Source organism: Geotrypetes seraphini, chromosome 4 (assembly GCF_902459505.1).
Source record: "Geotrypetes seraphini chromosome 4, aGeoSer1.1, whole genome shotgun sequence".
Lineage (NCBI taxonomy): Eukaryota > Metazoa > Chordata > Amphibia > Gymnophiona > Dermophiidae > Geotrypetes > Geotrypetes seraphini.
In genome coordinates this window covers 18,802,340-18,819,519 of record NC_047087.1, presented here as the reverse complement: position 1 = coordinate 18,819,519, position 17,180 = coordinate 18,802,340, and positions in this window count along the sequence as shown.

Below are 17,180 nucleotides of genomic sequence, written 5' to 3'. Positions count from 1 at the left end.
CATTAAGAACATAAGAACAGCCTTACTGGGTCAGACCAATGGTCCATCATGCCCAGTAGCTTCCTTGATGTATTTTAAACAAGGTTAAAAAATATTTAGACTGATTTCTGGTTTCAACCGGAAACCATTGCAATTTCAACATCTACGGTGTGATTCTAGATCCTTTTTTCAATCCAAATATATGCCCAATAGCTTGCCCTTGATCTGTAGCGTGGAATGTTGCTACTCCTTGGGTTTTGGCCAGGTACTAGGGTCCTGGATTGGCCACCGTGAGAATGGGCTACTGGGCTTGATGGACCATTGGTCTGACCCAGTATGGCTGTTCTTATGCTCTTATGTGTGCCAAGTATAGGACAATTAAGCCATTGTGACATCACTGATGAGGTTGGCTCTGAGGAATTATGACATCACAATCTCAGCTCTGGAATGTTGCTCTCATTGGGGTTCTGGAATCTTGCTATTCTTTTGAGATGCTGGAATGTTGCTACTCCTAGGTTTTGGCCATGTACTAGGGACCTGGATTGGCCACTGTGAGAACGGGCTACTGGGCTTGATGGACCATTGGTCTGACCCAGTAAGGCTATTCTTATGTTCTCACGGTAGCCAATCCAGGTCACTAGTATCTGTCCAAAACCCAAAGAGTAGCAACATGCTATGCTACCTATCCAGGGCAAGCAGAGGCTTCCCCCATGTCTTTCTCAATAACAGACTATGGACTTTTCCTCCAGGAATTTGTCACAACCTTTCTTAAAACCAGCTACGCTATCTGCTCTTACCACAACCTCTGGCAACACGTTCCAGAGCTTAAGTATTCTCTGAGTGAAAAATATTTCCTCCTATTGGTTTTAAAAGTATTTCCCTGCAATTTCATCGAGTGTCACCTTTTTTACATCTAGGAAAGAATGTAATTGTTCCAGGGCACAGAAAATATAGAGGTCTTTTTATCAAGGAGTGCTAACCAATTTAGCGCATGCTAAAGATTAACATACACTAAATGCTAAGGCATCCATTATATCCTTTGGCCATCTTAGCATTTAGCGCGCGATAAATTGGTTAGCACACCTTAAAAAAAGGACCTAATATTATAAGCATTTTGGTATTTAATCATGTGCATTTACAGGGGTAACAAAGGAAAAAAGTTCCACCAAGGACCTGACTTCTTAACACATGGCTAAAAACAGCTCTTGGGTAACACATGACACATCCGGATAAATCAAAAATTCTCTGCCCCTAAAATAGAGTCAACGAGTTCCTAAAATAAAGTCTCACAATAGCATTCAAATCCTGCTCAAACATATCCCTGCCTTTGCTAACACAAAGCTCGGGGCTATGCATGAGAGAGATTTGCATATAATGGAAGTAACAGGTATGCAAATCTCTCTCATGCATATTCATTAGGGATATCCTCAAAGCCCGACTGGCTACTGGTCCCCCAAGACAGGGTTGGGAACCACCGCTCTAATGAATATGCATGAGAGAGATTTGCATATAATGGAAGTGACAGGTATGCAGATCTCTCTCATGCATATTCATTAGGGATATCCTCCAAGCCTGACTGGCTGCACTAGAGCACATATTATCACAGGCCTGAAAAAAATCTCCACTAGTTCCTTTTACCAAGGTGCGCTTGCGTTTTTAGCACACATTACATTGCCATGCGCACTAACCCCGCGCTACGCTGCCAAAAACTAACACCAGCTCAATGGTGGCGTTATCGTCTAGTGCACACGGCAATGCAGTGCACGCTAAGCACACGCTAAAATCGCTAGCGCAGCTTAGTAAAGGAGCCCTAACTTATAAATATGTAATGTTTGTTTTTCAATCTAAATGGGTGAAAAGTGCAAAAATCTGTAGTGCAGTCTTCCAACAGCGTTATATCAAACTACAAAAGCAGCATACAAGTTAAAAAAAATACTTAAATTACTTATCTTCACTATTGATTTCACAAACTTCTGTTGCTTTCAAATCATAAGAACATAAGAGTTTGCCTTACTCGAATAGTCCATAAAGCCCAGTATCCTATTTTCAACATGGGCCAACCCTGGTAATAAGGAGTAAAACAGATTTTATGTTGCTTATCCTAGGAATAAGTAGTGGATTTCCCCAAGCCATCTCAATAATGGCTTATGCGCTTTTGTTTTAAGAATTTAGCCAAACCTTTTTTTAAACCCTGCTACGCTAACTGCTTTCACCACATTCTCTAGAGTTTAATTACATGTTGAGCGAAGAAATATTTTCTCCGATTTCTTTTAAATCTACTACTTAGTAGCTTCATCGCATGGCCCCCTAGTCCTAGTCTTATTGGAAACAGTAAACAAGCAATTTGCATCTACCCTTTCCACTCCACTCAGAATTTTATAAACATAGTAACAGAGTAGATGACGGCAGATAAAGACCGGAATGGTCCATCTTGTCTGCCCAACCTGATTCAATCTAAAAATATTTTTTTTCTTCTTCTTAGCTATTTCTGGGCAAGAATCCAAAGCTTTTCCTGGTACCTCTATCATATGTCCCCTGTGTCGTCTCTTCTCCAGCCTGAAGAGCCCTAGTCACTTTAGCCTTTCCTCACAAGGAAGTCGTCCCAAGTCTTTTATCATTTTCGTCACCCTTCTCTGTACCTTTTCTAATTCCGCTATATCTTTTTTGAGATAAGGTAACCAGAATTGTACACAGTATTCGGGGAGCAGCCATAACGTAGAGCGATACAAAGGCATTATACCATTTTCGTCTTTTATTTTCCATTCCTTTTCTGATAATTCCTAACATTCTATTTGCTTTCTTAGCCTCTGCCGCACAAAGAGCTGAGACTTTCAGCATATTCTCAACAATATCACGGGAAATGTTTTGCTGAGGCCTGGGTAAGATGATGATGACATTATGCTGTCCTCACTCATCCTCAACAACAACAACAAAAAATAAACTCTCTTGGATCATGATATTCATATAAGTTACAAATATTCTAACAATGCCCTGTATTTCTTTTTTCGTTTTTCCACGTGAACCTAAAAAAAATATCAATACTACCTCAGAAAGTTGGAAGGCACAAATGGGCCTGAATTTCTGGTACATTTTAATGAATTAAACAGTTTCAGGTAAGATTCCATATAGGACGGTAATAAACCAAAAAGAGCCTTATAACAGATACACCCAAACTTAAAAAATACTCTGGCCTAAAAAAGCAGCCAATGCAGTCTATCATGAAAAGGACTAACATGGTCATACTTCTTAAGACCAAAGATTAAACGAACTGCTGCATTCTGAACTAATCAAAGCCTTAATAGAATCTTTTTTTGGTAGCCCCAAATAAACAATATTACAGTAATCCAGAGTTGACAGTACAGTAGACTGGCCCAGCAACCGAAAGGACTCTAGATCAAAATAGTTCTTAATGGTCCTCAATTTCCACAAAATTGCATAGCTTTTTTAAACTAATGAATCCGTATGCTTCATAAAAGTTCAACTACAATCCAGAATTATTCCCAAAATTTTCAAATTTGGCACTGTCTCAAAACTTTGGCCCTTCAATTGAATAGTTGTTTCCTGAATTTTATCGTTAGGTCTAGCCAAAAATAAATTAGTTTTTAAGAATATTTGTCTTCAGTGAAAACTTCATATGTTCTATGTTTCAGGAACCCACTAAGCCAATGGTGCCGGTCTGAAGCCAGTTTTGTAAAGGTGCAATAAACCACCTTCCTCTCCAAAGACCATAGCCAAACAATATCAACACCAAGAAAAATGATAGCAATGTGCTTTCAAAAATGTGGACACCTCAGAAATTGCAACAAACCGTCAATACGACGCACTGTAAAGCAAACCAGTGACATAAGAACATAAGAAGTTGCCTCCGCTGAGGCAGACCATAGGTCCATCTCGCCCAGCGGTCCGCTCTCGCGGCGGCCCATCAGGCCCACTGCCTGAACAGTGGTCTCTGACTAATTTTACAAATTACCTCTAATCCTATCCCTATAACCTTACCTCTACTCTTATCTGTACCCCTCAATCCCTTTGTCCTCTAGTTACCTCTAATCCTGTCTCTATAACCTTATCTCTACTCCTATCTGTACCCCTCTATCCCTTTGTCCTCCAGGTACCTGTCCAGACCTTCTTTGAAGCCCTGTAGCGTGCTTCTGCTTATCACATCCTCCGGTAGCGTGTTCCATGTATCCACCACCCTCTGGGTGAAAAAGAACTTCCTGGCATTTGTTCTAAACCTTTCCCCTCTCAATTTCACTGAGTGCCCCCTCGTACTTGTGGTTCCCCATAGTTTGAAAAATCTGTCCCTGTCTACTTTTTCTATGCCCTTCATGATCTTGAAGGGCATAGAAAAAGTGGACAGGGATTGATTTCCGTTCATCCTCATGTTCCATTAAACAAACCAGTACGTGAATCATTTTCTCTTTTTAGTCAAACACAAACCAAAAAGCAGCGGGCCCAGATCAAAAAGTATTTGCACTGGCTTTTGCAACGCTGTGGTAGAGGTTTCTACTGCAGACTGATGAGGTAAATGCTCTGATGTTCATAGAATTCCACGCAGGACTGCGGTAGAAACTTCTACTGTGGCTAAAAAGTGACACAGGGACAAATATGTCCTCATCCCTGCAGGAATTCAGTTCCTCGCCCCGTCCCTGAGAGTTTTGTCATTATCTCTGCTCCATTCCCGTAAGCTCTGTCAGGGCCGCCATCAGGGCAGTACTACCAGTCCTGCATTCAGGGGCCCAGAGCTGACAGGGGCCCGGGCTTTCCCAGGGTCGCAAGCATAGTCTTCTCTCCTTCTCCTTACCTGCCCTGCCGCAGCACACAGCCGAACAGAAGTCTTCCCAATGTCAGCGCTGACGTCGGAGGGAGGGCTTAAGCAAAGCCCTCCCTTCCTCCGACGTCAGCGCTGACATCGGGAAGACTTCCGGTCGGCTGCTTGCGGCAGGGCAGGTAGGGAAAAGGCAGTCGTGTTCCAAAGGGGGGGGGGGGGCGGTCCGCCCCGGGTGCAGCCATTGGGGGGGTGCACTGCCGGTCAGGTCCCCTTAGCCTTGTGGCGCTTCCCCCAACCGACCGACAACAGGCTCGGCCGACAAACCTCCCTGCCCTGTAGCAGCGAATCTAAATTATCTTCTTACAGCAGTTTCAATACTCCAGCTGCTGTAAGAAGGTAATTTAGATTCGCGGCTACAGGGCAGGGAGGTTTGTCCGACCGGGCCTGTTCTGTTGTCGGTCGGGTGGGGAAGCGCCACAAAGGTAAGGGGCAGGGAGGGAGAAAGGGAGGAAAGGTGGAGTGGAGAAGAAAAGACGCTTAAGGGAAATGGGTAAAACTGAGGGGGTAGAATGCCACTGAAAGCACTGGGGAAGACAAAGGGGTGGAGAAGGACGCTAAAAGGACATGGGGAAGACAAAGGGGTGGAGAAGGATGCTGAAAGGACATGGGGAAGACGGGAGGGGGGAGAAGGACACTGACAACACATGGGGAAGACAGAGGGGGGAGAAAGACCCTGAAAGGACATGGGGAAGACAAAGGGGTGGAGAAGGACGCTGAAAGGACATGGGGAAGACAGAGGGGGGAGATGGACCTGAAAGCACATGGGGAAGACAAAGGGGGGAGAAGGATGCTGAAAGGACATGGGGGAGAGAGAGGGGGAGAAGGACGCTGAAAGGACATGGGGAAGACAGGGGGGAGAAGGACACTGAAAGCAAATGGGGAAGACAGAGGGGGGAGAAGGATGCTGACAGGACATGGGAAAGATGGGGGGGAGAAGGACGCTGAAAGGAAATGGGGAAGAGAGAGTGGGGAGAAGACACTGGCAGGGAAGAAGACAGAGATGCCAGACTATGGGGGGTGCGGAGGGAAGAAGATGGGTGCAAGACCAATTTGGGAGGGGGGAGAAAGGGAGAGGCACAGTAACAGAGCAAATGGAAGACGCAGAAAGAAAAGAGACAGTGGATGGAAGGAATTAAATGAGAACATGAGGAAAGCAGAAACCAGGCAACAAAGGTAGGAAAAAAATTATTATTTTTTTTTTTTTGCTTCAGGATAAAGTAGTATATTAGTTGTGTTGATAAAAATTTATAAACATTAGAGGCTCTGGTAGAAACCCGTTTACAAAGTATGTATTCTTCCCAATTAATATTTCCAAATTAATAAAGTCTTTTTGCTTATTTGTAAATGGGTTTCTACCAGAGCCTTTAATTCAGTAGCATAATTAAATGAAATAACTATTTCTGTAGTTTATAGGGACTTGCGGGGACGGAGGGGATTCCTCGCGGGGACGGGCAGGGACGGAGGGGATTCCTCGCGGGGACGGAGGGATTCCTCGCGGGGTGGATGGGGACGGGTGGGGACGGGTGGGAGTCCTCACGGGGATGGGTGGGGACGGGTGGGACTTTGGCGGGGATGGGTGGGGAGTGAGCAATGCAGCTGGAGGACACCTGCTCAGCTTAGAGGGAACAGTGAGTGGGGACGGGTGTGATTTCTATCCCCGCGCAATTTCAACATGCACCTTTCTTCCTCCATCCCATAACACACATGATTATCAGATTGATTCATGAATATATAATGATGTTATGAGTGTGCACCTCTTCCTTCCCATCCTCCTTAGCATGTCACATACAGCATGTTACATTACACAAAGTCTGTGTAATGTAACATGCTGTATGTGGCATGCTGAGGAGGATGGGAAGGAAGAGGTGCACACTCATAACATCATTATATATTCATCCATAGCTGCATGTTAATGATGTGCTCATATGCACTTATTTATCATCATAACATATACATCATCGTTAACATGCAGCTGTGGATGTGTAAGGACAGGCTGAGGAAGATGGATGGGAAGGAAGGAAGGTGCACATATCAACATATCGTACATTTTTAACATGCATGATGCAGCTATAGGCAAGCTGAGGAGGATGGGATCATACAGATGTGTATGTTCAGATATGCGCTCAGATGTGTAGTTTTTTCTGATATATTTATTAAGCTTACAGTATTTATATCAACACATTTAATACTTGTTACAAAAAATATTGTGCAATTGTGATCTACTTCTGGCCTACAAAGGTCAAAAGAAATTCTTAACTGAGATTTTACATTCAAAAGTGAATTATAGCTACTAGCACTATTATTTATTAGTTATTTATTATGCAGATGTTTGTTAGTTTGTTATTAGTTCAGTATTAGACATATGTTAGTTTAGAATAGATAGGTATAGATTAGTTTAGGTTAGGTTAGAGCCCTGCTGAAAGAGTCTACCTTGACGTGGTTGCAGGCTTACAAATCTTTTGGTCAAAGAATGCGGCGACAGAGAAAAGTATGTGTGTATTCGGCCCATGGAAGAAGGGGGGCTCGGGGGGGGGGGAAGGGGTGCGTGGGGGGCCCAATAGGATTGCTCAGTAAGGGCCCAGAAATTTCTGATAGTGGCCCTGAGCTCTGTCTTAACTGCACAAGCCTCAAACACTTATGATTTTAAAGTGTTTGAAGCTTGTGCAGATGAGGACGGAGCTTGCAGGAATGGGACAGGGACAGGAAAAGAACTTGTGGGGACGGGACAATGAGTTCCCGCAGGGATGGGGAAAAATTTGTCCCCCGTGTCATTCTCTAGCTGTGGCTTTGTAAAAGGAGCCCTTAGTCAGGTATCAGAACTGCAGCCCAGATAAATGAAGCTGAGATGGCTACTCAGTGCTTATGGGGAGTGTGTGATACAGTAGTTAGAGGTACAGCCTCAGCACCCTGAGATTGTGTGTTTAAATCCCATGCTGCTGCTTGTGACCCTGGGCAAGTCACTTAATCCCCTCATTGCCCCAGGTACATTAGAGTGCAAGCCCACCAGGACAGATAGGTAAAGAATGCTTGAGTACAAACTAGTGCTGCTCGATTCACGATTCAAATCGATTCACCGATTCACTTCGGGTGAATCGATTTGAATCGATTTGATTTTGTAAAAAATCGAACTCACCGATTCATCTGCTCCCTTGCTAGAGACCCGTTCGAGCTTTCCCTCTGCCACCAGGAGAAATGGGGGGAGGGATAGAAGAAATAATGGATCTAAAAACAGAAGAGGGAGAGAGATGGTGGATAATGGGATTTAGGGAGGGAAGGAACAGAAAGGGAGAGAAGTTGTACACAGGGGGGGTAGAGATACTGGATAGGAGGGTAGTTGGGAAGAGAAAGGGAGAGCTGGTGGGTTGTGGGGAAGGAGGGAGATATGCTGGATGTAAGGGTAGTTGAGAAAAGGTGGATCTGGGGATGGAGACCAAAAAAAGGAAAGATGCCAGACCTCCGGGAGAGGGAAGGGAAACAGAAGGGGAGGACAGAGATAGAAGATGGATGGTTAGCACGAAGAAAGAAGGAGATCCTGGCAAGTGAGTTATCAGAACCAGAGCCTGGGACCAACAAGATCTGAATAATGACCAGACAACAAAAGGTAGAAAAATAATTTTATTTTCTATTTTGTGATTACAGTATGTCAGATTTGAAATGTGCATCCTGCCAGAGGTGGTGTTAGATCACAAACGTGAGCTAGAATTTAACAGAGAGGAAAAGTCTTTTTTGTTTATTTTGTTTACACCACAGCGCCAGTGTGGTTAGGAGAGGGCAAAGGGAGTGAAGAGGCTATAAAATAAACCCACCAGGATGTTTGAAAAAAATACCCATTTGGGCAGGAAAATCGAATCGAATCGAAAAATCGATTCAATTGTCTGAATCGAATCGAAATATTTTTTCCTGAATCAGGCAGCACTAGTACAAACCACTTAGATCAGTGTCTCTCAAACGGTGCCACAAGAGATTCTAGAATTTTACTTTATTTATAAACATTCCTTTCATAAGTGTACACTAGAATCGATGACATGAACGCTGCATACGTAAGAGTCTGTCATTGTTATGAGCATCTGTATGCGTAAGGATACAACCGCCCAGACAAGCATCGTTCTTTCACATGATTGGTCCTTGAAAACTAATAGCAAGTAATTTTAGTTTTATTTTTTATGCAGTAATTATCCTAACTTGCCCCCTCCTTTACTAACGCATAGCATGGGTTTTAGTGCCTATGAGTGTCGGATTATTCACCACTGTTTTTAGTGACATTCTACCATCTAGGTGCATATTGATGATGTCACACTGATGTCAACATTGTACATCATATAAGTAAATGTCCCAGTCCTTTCTTCAACATAAGTTAACATAGGTTGATGAGACAGTAGAGACATTAGTCCTTTGATATTGAACATTGTACATCAGACACATCCACTTGCTCTGAAGCACAGCCATTGTGAGTAGCAGAGGCGTACCTAGGGTATGTGACACCCGGGGCCTATTGGTTTTTTACACCCCCTGCCATTATTTTTGACACCCCCTCCAATGTAAAAAATTATTTTTAGTAATGTTCCCCCCAGGTGCCAGCCATGAGGGGGTGTTCCCGGCCTAGGAGTTATGGTCCAGGAACTTTCCTTCTCACGGCCCGATGCCAAGGCTCTGGATAGTCCCCATGGTCCAGCCGTCTCTCCCTTTACCTTCCATGAAAATGAAAAAACTGCCGGCCTTGGCGGTGATTCAGCTACGTCGCCCGCGGCTCCCTTTCCTGCTTTCCGTGTCTGCCTCTGCAATCCACCCGGGCAGAAACAGGAAGTTGTGTCATTGGCAGACATGGAAAGCAGGAAGGGGAGCCGCGGGCGACGTAGCTGAATCACTGCTGAGGCCAGCAGTTTTTTCAGCTTCATGGAAGGTAAAGGGAGAGAAGGCTGGGAACATGCTGGGCCACGGGGACTATCCAGAGCCTTAGCACTGGGCCGTGAGAAGGGAAGTTCCCAGACCATGACTCCCAGGCTGGGAACACCCCCCTAATGGCTGGCACCCGGGGCGGACTGCCCCCCCCCCCACCTCCCCTTGGTACGCCACTGGTAAGTAGTGTATCTCTTTTTCTTTTCTTAACCTTTTCGAAATGAAGTTTAGTATGCAATATATATATATTTTTCATGTGCTTTGTTTGAGTAATGCTTCATTAAATATCTTTTTCTATTATTAGCAAATAGGAGTCCTCTTTAGCCCCCAAAATAGAAGGTGTAGTATGCAATATATATATTTTTGCATGTTCTTTGCTTAAGTATTGCATTATCAAACATCTTTTGACCTTAATATCAGACTGGAGTCTTCTATACTCCTAAAAATAAAGCCCAGTTCACCTATATGCAGGCGCCTCCAGCATGCCTAAGTGACGCCTAAGGCGCGTCTACCTAACTCGCGTCTATCTAGCGCCCAGCTCATGCTCAAAAGTAGACCTGCTTTTGCAATACCTACATTTTAGGCTTTAGGTAGACACGTTAGCACACTCAATAGCACGCGATTCTGTAAATGAATGTCTTATTTCGAAGCCACGCCCACACCTATCCTGTTAGACGTGACTTTTTCCGATGGGCATCCATGAAATCGTGGATGTCTGTTTCTAGAATCGTGTCCAGCATTTGGACATCTGACTTCCAATTAGTGCTTGTCAAAGTCTTAATTGGGCTTATTATCCACTTTTTTTGGACGCCTAAGTCGATGTACATCCCCATTGTGGACACCCTTTACAGAAATTGCCTCTCTGTGCCCAGTAGATGATAGGACAGACCAGGACAGGCTAGAGTTAGCTTTGATGGCGCTGAAAGGCCTACACAGCGCTGTACATTTTACATGTAATAGACAGTCCCTGCTCTGAAAAGCTTACAATCTAATTTGGACAGATAGACAAGACAAATAGGGGTTGGAGAGTTTCTTACAGAGAAAATGATAGATGGACATAGATAATTTTACAATGAGTGGGAGTTAGGAGCCTCAAAAAAGTGAGTTTTTAGCTTGGATTTGAATACTGCTAGAGACGGAGCCTAATGGAATGTCTCAGACAGTCTGTTCATGCAAATGGCACAGCAAAATAGAAGGACCAGAGTCTGGAGCTGGCAGTGGAGGAGAAGGGTGCAGATAAGAGGGACTTGCCCAATGAATGCAGGAGAAATGAATGAGGAGAAATATTGAGGGACTGCGAAATGAATGCACTTATAGGTCTGTATAAAAGGAGTTTGAATTGAATTCAGAAATGGAAGGGGAGCCAGTGAAGTGACCTGAGGAAAGGGCGGCTCTCGCAAAATATTAAGCTGTGCAACAGAATTTTGCATGGACTGGAGGGGAGAGAGATGGTTGAGCGGAAGACCTGAGAGAAGTTAGTTGCAGTAATCTAAGCAAGAGGTGATGAAAGTGTGGATAAGGATTTTGGGAGTGTGTTCAGAAAGGAGAGGTTGGATTTTGGTAATATTATAGAGGAAGAAGCGTCAGGCTTTAGCAGCTTGTTAGATATGAGTGGAGAAGGAAAGAGAGGAGTCAAAGATGACCTCGAGATTATGAGCTGATAAGAAAGGGAAGAGGAGACTGCTGTCCACAGAAATAGAGAATGGATCAAGGGGGAGGGAGAGAGGGTAAAGGAGCTCTGTCCTAGCCATATTCAGTTTTAGATGGCGGTGAGATATCCAGGCAGGAGTGTTGGACAGGCAAGCTGAGTTTCGGGTCTGGATTCCTATAGAGATATCTGGTTTGGAGAGTTAGATCTGGCAGTCATCAGCATAGCGGGGATACTGAAAACCATGGGAGGAGATCAATGCACCGAGGGAGTGGGTATATATGGAGAAAAGGAGAGGTCACAAGACAGAGCCCTGAGGTACAGCGATTGACAGTGGGAGACATAGCGCTGAGTAGGTGGATGAGAAGTGACCTACAATCTAGTCATTTTTCATTTTACTTGCCAAGCAGAGAATGACACGAGGACAAATTTTTCCCTGGCCCCGCAGGAACTCAATGTCTCTGTCTCGTCCCCGCGAGTTTTGTCGCAGTCCCTGTCCCTGCCCCATTCCTGTACGCTCTGCCTTAACCGCGCAAGCCTCGAACACTTATAATTTTAGTTCAAGAAGTTTTATTGATTTTATGAAGTACAATATGAGAAAAAAAAAAAAACAACAATATGAATGTTCCAAAAGTGGAACATAGAGTAACAATGAACATTAACATGAGAACGGAGTTAAGGCATTGGTGGAATGAGGCATTATGACATCACAATCTGAGCTCTAGAATGTTGCTACTTATGATATAAAAGTGTTTGAGGCTTATGCAGATGAGAGCGGAGCTTAGGCATTGGTGGGATGAGGCATTATGATATCACAATCTGAGCTCTAGAATGTTGCTACTTATGATTTTAAAGTGTTCGAGGCTTGTGCAGATGAGGACGGAGCTTTCAGTAATGGAGCAAAGACAGGAAAAGAACTCGCAGGGATGGGACGGGAAAATGAGTTCCCTCGGGGATGGGGAAAAATTGTCCCCGTTTCATTCTCTATTGCCAAGTTCCCCTATAACAGTGGTCTCAAAGTCAAACCCTTTGCACGGCCACATTTTGGATTTGTAGGTACTTGGAGGGCCGCAGAAAAAAATAGTTAACGTCTTATTAAAGAAATGACAACTTTGCATGAGGTAAAACTCTTTATAGTTTATAAATCTTTCCTTTTGGGCTAAGTCGTAATATTGTAATTTATAGCTAAAGAGACATAGGATCAAGAAACTTTTATTTTATTTTTGTGATTATGATAAACATACTGAGGGCCTCAAAATAGTACATGGCGGGCCACGAGTTTGAGATCACTGCTATAGGCTAAGGCTCTTAACATTTGCATTTCCTCTCCCTATTGGCTAAGGCTCTTTGCACCTGCATTGTGATGTCATAGAACCCTATGGTTATAGAAACATGATGGCAGATAAAGGCCAAATTGCTTATCCAGAGCATCCACTATCTCCTCCTCTCCCTATTGGCTAAGGCTCTTAGCATTTGCATCTCCTCTTCCTATAGGCCAGTGGTCTCCAACTCAAACCCTTGGCAGGGCCACATTTTGGATTTGTAGGTACTTGGAGGGCCTCAGAAAAAAATAGTTAATGTCTTATTATAGAATTGACAGTTTTGTATGAGGTAAAACTCTTTATAGTTTATAAATCTTTCCTTTTGGCTAAGTCGTAATATTGTAATTTATAGCTAAAGAGACATATGGTCAAGAAACTTTTATTTTATTTTTGTGATTATGATAAACATACTGAGGGCCTCAAAATAGTACCTGGCGGGCCACGAGTTTGAGACCACTGCCCTATAAGATGTTTTCCCTTCTCCTGAAATAGGCGAGACCCATATCTTATACCACATTCAGATGATAGGAATGTGGTATAAGATATGCATACTTAGAAAATCAGCATATAGAACTGGAAAATTGTATTTTCTTCTTCAGTTGGTTATATATGTGCTCGGTGTGTAATTTTAAATGTGTTTTTATCTCAAGTTCAGGCCATCTCCAGAAAGAGAAACAAGCGTTATTTGCTGAAGTTCTCAGTATCAATATTTACACTGCGTTTTGATAGGGTTACCATATGGCTCCCGAAAAAAGGAGGACGGATCGAGACATACGGGTTTTACTTACATTGAAAGCTATGCAAATAAGGAGGACAGACTGAGACATCTGGGTTTAATTCCATTGACAGCAATGGAAGTTAAACCCGCATGTCTCAATCCGTCCTCCTTTTTCTGGAGCCATATGGTAACCCTACGTTTTGAGACCTTCATTTCCAGCTGTTTACATACTGTGATTCTTTTTGTGGAATTTTTTTTAAATCAGGCATCGAGCAAAGCTGGACTTGGGGGACTTCCCGTAACAAGGAGAAAAGCTGGTCAACTGATTGCTAACAACATTATTAGCTTTCAGTAATAATGTCTGCAATGAAATATTGCTGCAAGCATGGGAGAATTGTTTCAGGCTTTTTACACACAGAGCTAAAGAGAATGGGACGGGCTGCAACAGAAAACCTTAAAGGCACATTTCTCAAAAGCAACGAGAAAAACAAATCAATATCTCCAGTCCCCAATCAGATGTAATTAAACAAGATTTAATTATTTGCTGAAACAAGTATGTGCTAAGAGCGAGCGAGCTGTAGCAAAATAGTTTTTTATCAGCTAAAAGAGCAGTTTTGCAGTTCTTGGAAAAAAAGCTTCTGTGCACCAGCAATTGTTTCATCAGTTAGCCCCTCTTTCCACCGCTGTATCTGTTGCCGTTTCCGAACCCGCGGATCTGTGCCGACAGTCTTTTATTAATAATAATTAATTTGAGGAAACACTTCAGCTAAGAGAGGTCTGCGTTTTACCCCAGAGCTGCGGCAAGAAAATGCTGGTCTTGAACCCATCTCAGCAGGGCCCAAGACAATTACCCTAACCTCTAGGCTACTTTCCTAGCTTATAAAATTGCAAAGTTTTGCCACTTTTAGTCTCAGCATAGGTCATGGCTCTTGACAGACCTCCATGACACCTTAGCTCTGACGGACCCTAATGCTTCTCCCTCCCTATGCTGAGACTAAAAGTGGCAACACTTTTGCAGTGAGGCCCGTGCCACTTTTAGTCTCAGCAGACTGAGCAGAGGGAGGGAGAAGCATTAGGGTCCATCAGAGCTAAGGGGTCATGGAGGTCTGTCAGAGCCATGACCTATGCTGAGACTAAAAGTGGCAAAACTTTGCTTTTTCACAAGCTACGAAAGTAGCTTAGAGGTTAGGGCAGTTGTTTTGGGTGTCCGGACGGATTCTTGAAAAGCAGCAGGACCAGGGTCCATCCAACAAGGGAGATCTTTGTGGGATTTGAAACATCTGAGATACCAACTTAGAATCTGTAAATAGCTGGACTTTGTTAAAGAAACCAAAGTTTTGTTCAAGCAAGAAAGCCCTTTCTATGCTGAAAGAGTAAAAGTTCCTTTTGCAAGTTACAACCTTTGGTGTGGTCTACCTTTTTTGGAGGAGTGAGAGACTGAGTGAAGAGTGCTTGCTGCGGCCTGCCAGCGAGAAGTTAGTCCTGGCCCATGGCCCGAAACTGAACAACCTACGTTATGTGACCCCCTTCCCAAGCTTACTCAACTAAACCTTAAGTTTGCATACCGCATCATCTCCATAAAGATAGAGCTCGGCATGGTTTACAGGTAATTCAATAAACGAGGGAAGGACATAATAAGAAATTAGAGGTTATGAAGAGGATAGCTAGCTTTACATTTTAAATAGATAGCTTTACGTGTTGGAGAAAAGCCAGGTTTTCAGATGCTTTCGGAATAATTGGAATGAGCCTAGGTTCAGCAGGGGGGAAGGGAGGTGGTTCCAAAGCTTAGTGAATTTGAAGAAAAGGGATTTCCCTAATTTACCTGCATACATGATGCCTTTTAATGAGAAAGAGAAAGAGAGAAAAAAGAAGAGAGAGAGAAAAAAAAGAAAGAGAGAGAGAGAGGAAGAGAGAAAGAAAAAAAGAGAGAGTGGTAGAGAGAGAGAAAAAAAGAGAGAGGGGGAGAGAGAGAGAAAAAAAAGAGAGAGAGAGGAATAGAGAGAAAAAAAGAGAGGAAGAGAGAGGGAAAAAAAGGAGAGAGAGAGAGAGAGAAAGAGAAACTAAACTAAACTAAACCTTAAGTTTGCATAGCGCATCATCTCCATAAAGATAGAGCTCGGCACGGTTTACAGGTAATTCAATAAACCGGAGGGAAGGACATAATAAGAAATTAGAGGTTATGAAGAAGATAGCTAGCTTTACATTTTAAATAGATAGCTTTACGTTTTGGAGAAAAGCCAGGTTTTCAGATGCTTTTGGAATAATTGGAATGAGCCTAGGTTCCGCAGCGGGGCAGGGAGGTTATTCCAAAGCTCAGTGAATTTGAAGAAAAAGGATTTCCCTAATTTACCTGCATACATGACGCCTTTTCAGGAGTGGAAAGATAGTTTGAGTATGTGGGTGGATCTGGTAGTGTCAGGTCTCGAGGAATTCCAGGATAGTGGGATTAGAGGAGGAAGAATGCCATGTAGCTTACATATACAATAGAAAAGCATTATCACTTCCTTTTTTCTACTGCCCGCTCTCCCTTTGCATCGAAGTATGCTTATAGTTTTCTCTGCCTAAGGGTGAAACCCAGCATCTTCTCTGTTTCAGCAGTGGAAGGCAGAGCAGTACGAGATATTAACTTCACATCCCCCTAAGCTCAGATCTGTCACATTAGCCGACAATCTCAATCTGTTTCCAGTGACGAGAAGGTGATCTCGGCACTTGTTCTGTGGGTGGAAAGAATTAATATCCCTCGAACTGTGGGCTGGAGTCAACATTTAATTCCGATGCCAGAATCTGAATAATAGTTGCAGATTTCTGCAGGAGAAGCCAGAAACCCCAGAGAAATGTGAGAGAAGGAATGTGATACAAGATATTATATTGTCTTATGTTCAAACCTCTCTCTTTCGTCCAAGCCCTGCTCCCATGCAAACACATGGGCACAACTCTTATGTTGGTGTCCAATTGAAGGGGCTGGAAGAGAATCAAGTTTACATAGTAACTTAATAAATGACGGCAGATAAAAACCCGAACGGTCCATCCAGCCTGCCCAACCATACACACTCTATAAATTAATCATTTAATTTAAATGGTCAACTCTTCGCCTTCCCCTCCCTAAAACTATGCCACTCAAAAAAATTCCTTGACAAAACCTACGCCTTCCAAGCCGCCAAACTAAACCCTTGGCTAGCCCAAATGGTCCTCAAGGCCTACAACTACCTCGACTTTAGAAAATTACTCAAAACTCACCTATTCTGAGACCAAGACCCTTAATGCCCCTTTTCAATCCTCCTCCTCCACCCCCTTCTGATCTACTCCCCTCCCCCGTCTCCCTCCTCTCCCCCCTACTTCTCTCCTTGCTGTTTGCAACTCTATGATCAATTTGATATGTAACCACTTGTAATTTCTGTCTAACTAATGTGAACCGCCTAGAACTCTTCGGGGTATGGCGGTATACAAAAATAAAGTTATTATTATTATTATTATTTTTCTTAGATATTTCTGGGCCAGAAACCCAAAGCTCTCTCTGCCCAATAGTGTGCATAGGTTCTGTCTACTGGAGTCTCTGTCAAAGCTCATTCCAGCCCATCTAAACCATCCAAGCCCGTCCTCAACTGAATGGCCATATACGGGACACAGACTGTGCAAGTCTGCCCAGTACTGGCCTTAGGGCTGGATTCACTTAGCTCACCGATCCTGTCCAATCTGTGGGCAATCCGTGGTAGGCCCACTGATCCACAACGCGTCCTTATGCAAATGGGGGCCCCCACACCGACCACACGGACCGTTGCAGAGCGATCC